Source organism: Cupressus sempervirens, chromosome 6 (genome assembly GCF_028749045.1).
Source record: "Cupressus sempervirens isolate cs-2001-9-10 chromosome 6, ASM2874904v1, whole genome shotgun sequence".
Classification (NCBI taxonomy): Eukaryota; Viridiplantae; Streptophyta; class Pinopsida; order Cupressales; family Cupressaceae; genus Cupressus; species Cupressus sempervirens.
The window spans coordinates 473,560,835-473,568,617 of NC_143123.1; the positions used below are offsets into that span (position 1 = coordinate 473,560,835).

The 7,783-nt window shown below is 35.8% G+C and overlaps 1 long non-coding RNA gene across 4 annotated transcripts; it reads left to right on the forward strand.

The window, feature by feature from the left end:
- The first annotated feature begins 541 nt into the window (after positions 1-541).
- Positions 542-4,312, forward strand: LOC149553106 (uncharacterized). Of its 4 annotated transcripts, none has more exons than XR_016353030.1 (4): positions 548-1,499; positions 3,549-3,696; positions 3,871-3,956; positions 4,061-4,312. It is a non-coding gene; the product is annotated as an uncharacterized LOC149553106 (long non-coding RNA). The 4 variants fall into 4 exon arrangements; XR_016353029.1 differs by having other exon boundaries at positions 550-1,499; positions 1,793-3,696; XR_016353028.1 differs by having other exon boundaries at positions 542-1,499; positions 3,512-3,696; positions 3,871-4,312.
- The last annotated feature ends 3,471 nt before the right edge of the window (positions 4,313-7,783 follow it).

Consider the following 7,783-nt stretch of genomic DNA (forward strand, 5'->3'; position numbering starts at 1 on the left):
ATGCCTCAAAATTTGTGCCACATGGCATCTTGTGGTTGGTCCAGAACTCCACATCATCGTTGAGTCATTTTATTGCCATTGCCTAGTTGCCACTTGTCACTACCTGATTCAGTGGTACTGCCACATCATCGCCACACAGGACCCACCACTACCTTCCCAGATTTTGAAGTTTTCGAGCAGTTCACTATGTCGCTACCGAAAAACTTTGGATATTCTGGCAAGCGACATGGCGACTTGCTGGATTCACTATGTCGCTACCGAAAAACCTTGGATATTTTGACAAGTGACATGGCAACTTGCTGAATTCTAACTTTTTCGGTGGGCTTTTCTATGCATGCTTGTTTGAAGATTTTCCCGGGGGCAACCTGCCAGTTGGCATCCATCTGCGCAACCTCGCCATTATTGGGCCCCACACAAATGAGGGTTGCCTTTTCAAAGGTGAAAATTTTGCTTTTACATGGATTATATTTAAACATTTCAAGTATCCCTTCACAAGGCATGTGGGATTAAAAGCATTCAAATTCCCTTTTGACTGGGAATTTCTTTTGCAACGCAGGGCGTGGTATGCTTCGTTCCCAGATGGAACAATGAGTATAAGATCTGGTAACGCCAATCAAAGCCAACTGTTAACGCTGCAAATATGTTCAGTCAGATTCATAAGCAATCTCCAACCTCTCGGGACAACGGTCAAGCTCAAATTCACATTCTTCCCTTTTGTTCAGATACATCTCAATGGCATATTAAAGGTTAAGGACAGGGCCTCCATTTAGATTGATGACAGAGCTCCACTTATTCATCCTTGATATACACTAACCACTTTTCCCATTTTACCCCCAAATCGCTTCGCAAGAAGCATGAAATCCAGGAATATCTCTGGAAACGTAGCTCAAATGCTATATTCTCCCCCCGTTTTGCAGACTCAAACCCGCAACTTAGTAGACGCAAAAGGTGCAAGGCAACCCCTCTCTTCTTTTTACTGCCTTTTCAAGTATTCACCTACTACGTTTTCCTTCCTTTGGCGCTGGGGGTCTTTCCTACATTGCGTGGAGTTTTCTCTTATTAGTGGCGCTTTCTTTTTTTTTTAGTGTGTGTCTTCTTGCTCACGCAGGCAGCTCTTTTCTCTTGCATTGACTTATCTGTCACAACCCACTCTCCCCTTACCCGAAAAAATTAGTACCCCACTCCACGTGGAGGGAGAATGAATTGACTTCCTAAATTAAAAATTAAGATAATGTTAATAACACCTAAAACTAACCATAAAGAACCGTTAACAAAACATAATAGGTGAGTTCCATCCGTATTGTTGGAAGAGCGGTGTTAAAAAAATAGGGTTTGAGAATAATGAAACACATATATACATAGCCAAGCAAAGGAAGGAGAACGTCAAGAAGGTGAAAGTGAGGGGATTGGCAGTTGGGGAAACACAGTGACAAGGGCGACATTCAACGAAAGAGGACTGTAGGAGGAAACGACAGCAATCAGGAGTCCTCAGATTTCAGGTTCTTTCTAGTTAATGTCTTCCTCTGTCTATATCTGCATTTGCTTGTGAATCTCTTGAAAAAGAATTGCTTAGTGAATGCAATTTCTTAACTTATATGCCCTGTTCTCTCAAATCGTTTTTGGAAATCTGCACATACTTAATGTCTGGCTTGAAATTTAGAAGAAACCCCAATTTGTTTTGCTAGGGCTCGGGTATGGATCAATGGGAAATATTAAAAAAAAAAAATAACAATATTAACTTGGAACATTACTACCATTCTTGCATTGTTTTTACACCCTTACGCTATCACAGTACATCATGATGCTTTTGAACATGGTGTCTGCCTCCATTGATTGGCGTTGCTTTAAACAAGGTGTCGAGACTGTCAAGGCTTAGGAAGACAAGACAGTTACCTTTCAATGAAGGTCACCACTATGTTCCTGCTTAAAACGTTAATGCTGCTACATTGGAAATCTTATTGCCGTACTGTTGAAAATTTTAATGCTGTTAATCTTGAAACGTTATGCTAGAACTGTAACTACTGTTTACATCAACGTTGTTACCCTTATTTATTTCGTTCAGTTCATATTAAATTGCTGTTCCTTAAAATGGTATGGTGATACTTTTCTTTTTAACATTGGAGGCTTTATGTTGTTTTTGATGTTGAACAGTTGTCACGAGTTATTTAACATACAAACTTTTTTTGCTGCCACTTGGTAAACATTAAAACGTCATGGCAGATAATGAATGCTTGTTGATGATGTATCTTAAAAATGATTTTTGTCTTTACTTGTAGAGAACCCACACTGACATTTCATTGTAGATATAATTATAAAATGGGTTCTAAAAGTGCATTGCTATTACTATAACGTTGTTACCATAAACTGGATGACATTAAATTGTTATGAGATAGGAGATTTGGACACAGAGTTTTGTACTATTCACTCTTCTTAGAATAAAATGTTACTTCACTGTACCTCAAAACCACTTTATGATTTTGAATTCTCTTGGTACCCCTTGTTTTTCCTTAAGGTGTTGCAAGTTATCTTGCCTGTTACCAACGTGTCAAGCTATGTAACACAGATAAACATGTTAAGCTTAAGGCAACCATAATGGTTATTTTCTAAATATATAGATTCAACAACCAAACCATGGCTGAATCTTACTTATAGATGATAAATCCTGGACTTTTATTTAGTTGGGCTGATCTATAACATAGAAATCGGAAGTGCAATTTTCTATAATTCATTTCAGTAGTATTGTGATATGCTGATATTGAGCTATAACTTTTGAACCAAGACCTTATTGCAAGAAAACTTCCTAAGACTTGATGTAATTGTGTTGTTGAGAGTTACATGAAAATGTTGTTTTTGCCAATCTTATTTAAACTCAATCTATTATACCTACAATAGTGATAGGAATAGGCAATCTATTTTATATAAACTGCAGTAATAATGTGATCCATAATTACTTGATGGGAGTTTAATTAAGGGTTGCTATACTAGTTTTGTCTTGTGTAACATGATTGAACATAAAAACTTAAAGAGCTGAGTTGCTCCTTCCAGAGCTCTAAGTACAAATGGGCTTTATACAGATATATATTAAGAAAAATAATTTATGGAGCTTTTGATATCTTAAGTAACTAAACCTTGCTACAAGAACAATATTGCTATGATCAATTGAACTATTTGACAATTAAAACTTGTGGATTCCAATGTTCATCATTCTAGTAATTCTATGTTTAGTTAGTTGACTTGTTTCATGTGAAATAAATAATTGGATTAAGAGCATTGCCTAGATTGGATTAGATATCTGGTGATATTGAACATAGAGATAAGTTAAGTGTTGATATGGAAAAATTTAGAGGTGAAGTCCTTTATTTTTGGAAAGAGTTTTCCTTACAAGGTGTGATATGCCTTCCTGATGAAATTATGAGAAGACACCTATCGAGCTTTATAAATTTTCCTATATAATTAGATGTAGACTATGTGTTGCACGATTCCATTACTCTTCTAAGTTTTACTTGTTTAGACTATCTTGTTGTCGGGCTGGGTATCTTTCATGTCAGGAAAGATTTCGGGGAAGCTTGACAGCTTCGTGGTAGGGTGGAAAAGCACTCCTACAATATTCTCGCCTTGTGCTCTTAGACAGGTTCTGGAGCTCTTTTCAACTTGGTCATCATGGTTTACCACCTGGTATCTGGTATTAGTAATTAGGTAACAAATTTACAATTTTTTTAAAATTTGAGCATATATGTATATGTATTGTTTTGTTTAAAGTTAATGATAGTTAATTGACTAATGATTGACTGGTCAATATTCAAAAGACTCTGACTCTCGTTGATTTTTTTGCATATTACGGAGATTGCTGATGTGGCATTTGTTTTGCAGGGGCTGTTATTACACTATCTCCAAGTCGTGGGCTGTGGAATTCATTCCAGCAACTCCTCATAAAAAATGCCTTCTTGCTGCTATGTGTGGGTTTCTCCCTCCTTTCTTTGGCGGCTTTGCTCTGTTTTAAAATGATTTCATTCTCCTCTATGTTTGCTGCCACTTCATTTCTTCATTTCTTTATTGGCAGCTTGGTCTTTTTATATATTGGGCAGCTTTGCAAGATGAACTATTCTACTACTGAAGATTAATTTTACATCCACCCAGAATGTTAAAAACACTTACAGAACAAATTGTTTCACGCCCTATTCCAATTGGTTCATACTCTATTCCAATTGTTACATGATTAGCTTGGGAAGTTAGAACAAAAGCCCTTCAATTAGACAATTATTTTATTCGTGTTCCTTATCTGAGTATAAATACATCGGATCTCATTTCCAAATGACCATTGCATTAAATTGAATATGTACCAATAACAAGTTTAAATTCTTCAGTCAAAAATTGTTTTCGCTCTTTGTTGCTATTTATCATGAAGAGCTCTCAATCTGACCTTCAATTTGATCTTTTAGATGAAGAGATCTGCGGGGATGCTGAGAGGTTTTGGAATTCAAAATTGAAGGATTTCCCTAACCCAAACAGAGACCATTAAAGTTGAGCCCATTGCAGAACTAATAAAGTTGAGCCCGACATAGACCATTATTTTGGCAGATCTGAAGGTGAGTTTTTGTGGGCCTTGTGCATTCTTTCATGTAGACTCTGACTTCCAACCGCCAGCTCCCTTGTAGAGACAAGAGCCTCCTCTTAATGCTCTTTGCATGGTCCTCTTTTGTTTTGTATTGGGTGGCTTTTGGTATTGCCACAACCCTCCCTTCTATCATAAAATAGCTTCCCGATCTTCTCCTATCATTGACTTAATGCACAACTTCCATATTTGTATATGGAATCTTCATCAACTAGTAGAGAGAGTTCTTTATATTCAACTTCTATCCATTTTCCTTCAATCTTTAAAGTTAGTTCATTAGCTTAGGGGTGGCTAGGCTACTATTGCATTGGATAGGAATATGGTGGGAACATCAAACATGGAGCTCCTTCTTGGGCTTGTGACTTTGCTAGTTACCTTATATGCTTTTTGGCTTCAACTTCCTCCAATACACCCCTTGTGGGCTTACATTTTTTCTCCATACTCTTTTTATCAAAATAAGTACACATGATCTGAATGTGAATGAGATTCTTATCAAGGGTACATAAATTGTGCCTGTTGATAGGATCACAACCTTTGAGAGTATTTATGAAAATATATTTATCAGTTTGATATCATTTAGTCGGGCCCCGAAGTGGGTCTGGCTAAATTTTTTTTCGTTTTCAAATAACTGACATTTCAAATTGATCTATTCACCATCTGATACTCATTGGAATTAAATTTGAGCACTAACTGATCCTTAAAACTCATTTCACTTCTTATCTGCAAACTGCAATTTTCTACTATCAGGGCTTGTCGGCTGGCTTTAAAAATTGATCCAAACAGATAACTGGGCTTTGAAATCAACAACACTTAATCTCTGTCATGCACACTTTTACTCCATCAAATCTTGTCTCATGAAGAATTCTTAGTCAAAAGATATTGATTGTCAAAGTTGACCTCTCAATACTGCCTGCAAGAAAACATGTCAGAAAATAATTAATTGCACTCGGATTTGGCTTCAAAAATTGGGCAAACTGACACTTGGGAAGATGAAAATTGGGGCATCGGTTCACTGTCATGAGGAGAGTATGGATCTATGATTTGAGCTTATGAAAAATAACTGAGTGCAAATGGTGAGCAGTCAAATTGGGCTACTGAAATTTACAGAGTGGAAACAATGATAGAAAAGAAAATTTTGCAAATGGAATTGACCTGGAAAAGTGTGCAAATGGATTCGTCAAGATGTGAAAATTGGCAAACTTGGAGTATTTTCAAAGTAAAACATAGTGGTATAATCCATTCGATCTCACCTATCACAGATTTCAAGTTATGATGCCCCGAACAAGGGTAGTGACCAATCTACATTTCTTGACACCAGTAAAAGGTTAAAAATTGCATTTGGAATCATGTTTGAAAACTGATTAAACAAATTTGTCATAAGCTCAAACTTGAAACATAGAAAGTCTCTAACCTCTAAAATGCAACACAAAAGGAATTTTAGCATTTTGGTCAACTAGGTCAAAATTATAATTTGTCAAACAAGGCCTTTTAGAATTATGAGCAATTCACATCAGCATGACAACATTGAAAGACCAACTTTGAGGGATTCAAAATCTAGTCAAACAGATTCAAAACGACTCAAAATTTGAAACATAGGCTCTTAGGTATGGATGGTAAACACTCTCAAAGTAGCAAGTCATGAAACATCATTGGCTGTGAGATATTCAATTGCAAACACGGGTTCCTATTGCTGTTTGACACTTAGGTGAAAATGCAGATTTGACAAATGCTCAAAACGGGTCTTCACAAAATGGCTCGGAATGACAATTTAACTTCATGAAACAAGTAGATGCATTGAATGATAGGTGTTAGAAACATTAAACACCTCACGAGGCTCAAAGGTACACTCAAGTACATACACATTAAAAAGTGTTTATAGGGCTTGATTTCTTCAATGGTACTCAGAATCAGGGCTGCGATTTTGAGTGCCAACATTACCCTTCATGGATGTCTTTTCGGGTTATAATAATTTTTTTATTCCTCTTGAAGATCGATATATGATTGTATTTATAACACCTTGGAGAACATTTTGTTGAATCATGATGCCTTTTTGTTTAAAGAATGTGGGTGCAACCTACCAATGTGATATGACTCATCTTTCATGATTATATTCAAAAAATTCTTGAAGATTATGTTGATGATATCCTTGCTAAATCTATTTAGTGTGCAAAACACATCCTTGTCCTTTGAAAAATATTTGACTAGATATGGAGTTATGATATACAATTGAACTCTCAGAAATGTGTCTTTGTGGTAGATAGTGGGAAATTTCTTTGATTTGTTATCTCTAATCAAGGCATTGAGTTAGATACTCAAAAGATAGAAGCTATTGTTCACATGTCTCCTAAAATTATATCACAACTAAGAATCTTACAAGGAAAGATACAAGCTATAAGAAGAGTTGTCTCAAACTTAGTTTAGAAATTTAAGAAATACCTTGCTAATTTGCTTATTTAACAACCTGCCCAACCTAATAATCTTTTTTCTAAAATCTCTATAAATTGACTTCTTCTAAGGCATAAAGTGTTGTTCTAGTTCAACGCAATAATAGTGGAAAAGAACATCCTATGTATTACATTAGTCATACATCAATCGATTATGAAACTCGATACAAAAATATAGAGAAACAATGTATTGCCTTGATTTTTGCATGTAAAAAACCTAGACACTATCTCATTGATGTGGAAGTCAATTTCGTTGTTAAGTTTGATTCCTTAAAGCATCTCTTTTCTAACACAGACTTATCGGCCGTCTTGCAAAATGAGTGATAATATTGACTAAGTTAAATTTAAAATCTATTCCACAAAAATCAATCAAAGGGAATGCCTTCATTGACTTTAGCTGAGGATCCTTCCTTGCATATAATTTCTAATCCTATAGACTTTCCTGATTCAAGAAACTTACTAATAAGTAAGGATGATGCTTGGGAGCTTTATTTTGATGGATCTAGGTATAAGACTAGTGTTGGTGTGGGTGAGCACTTAGTTCCTTCTAAGAAACCAATTCTTCTTTCTTATAAACTAAATTTTGATGTACTAATACTATTATAGAATACAAGGCTCTTATTGTTGGTCTGCTAGCAACCTTACCCCACCAAATCAAGCACTTATCTATTTTTGGAGATTCACAATTAACTATGCAACAAATTAAAGGCTTATATCAAGCCAAGAA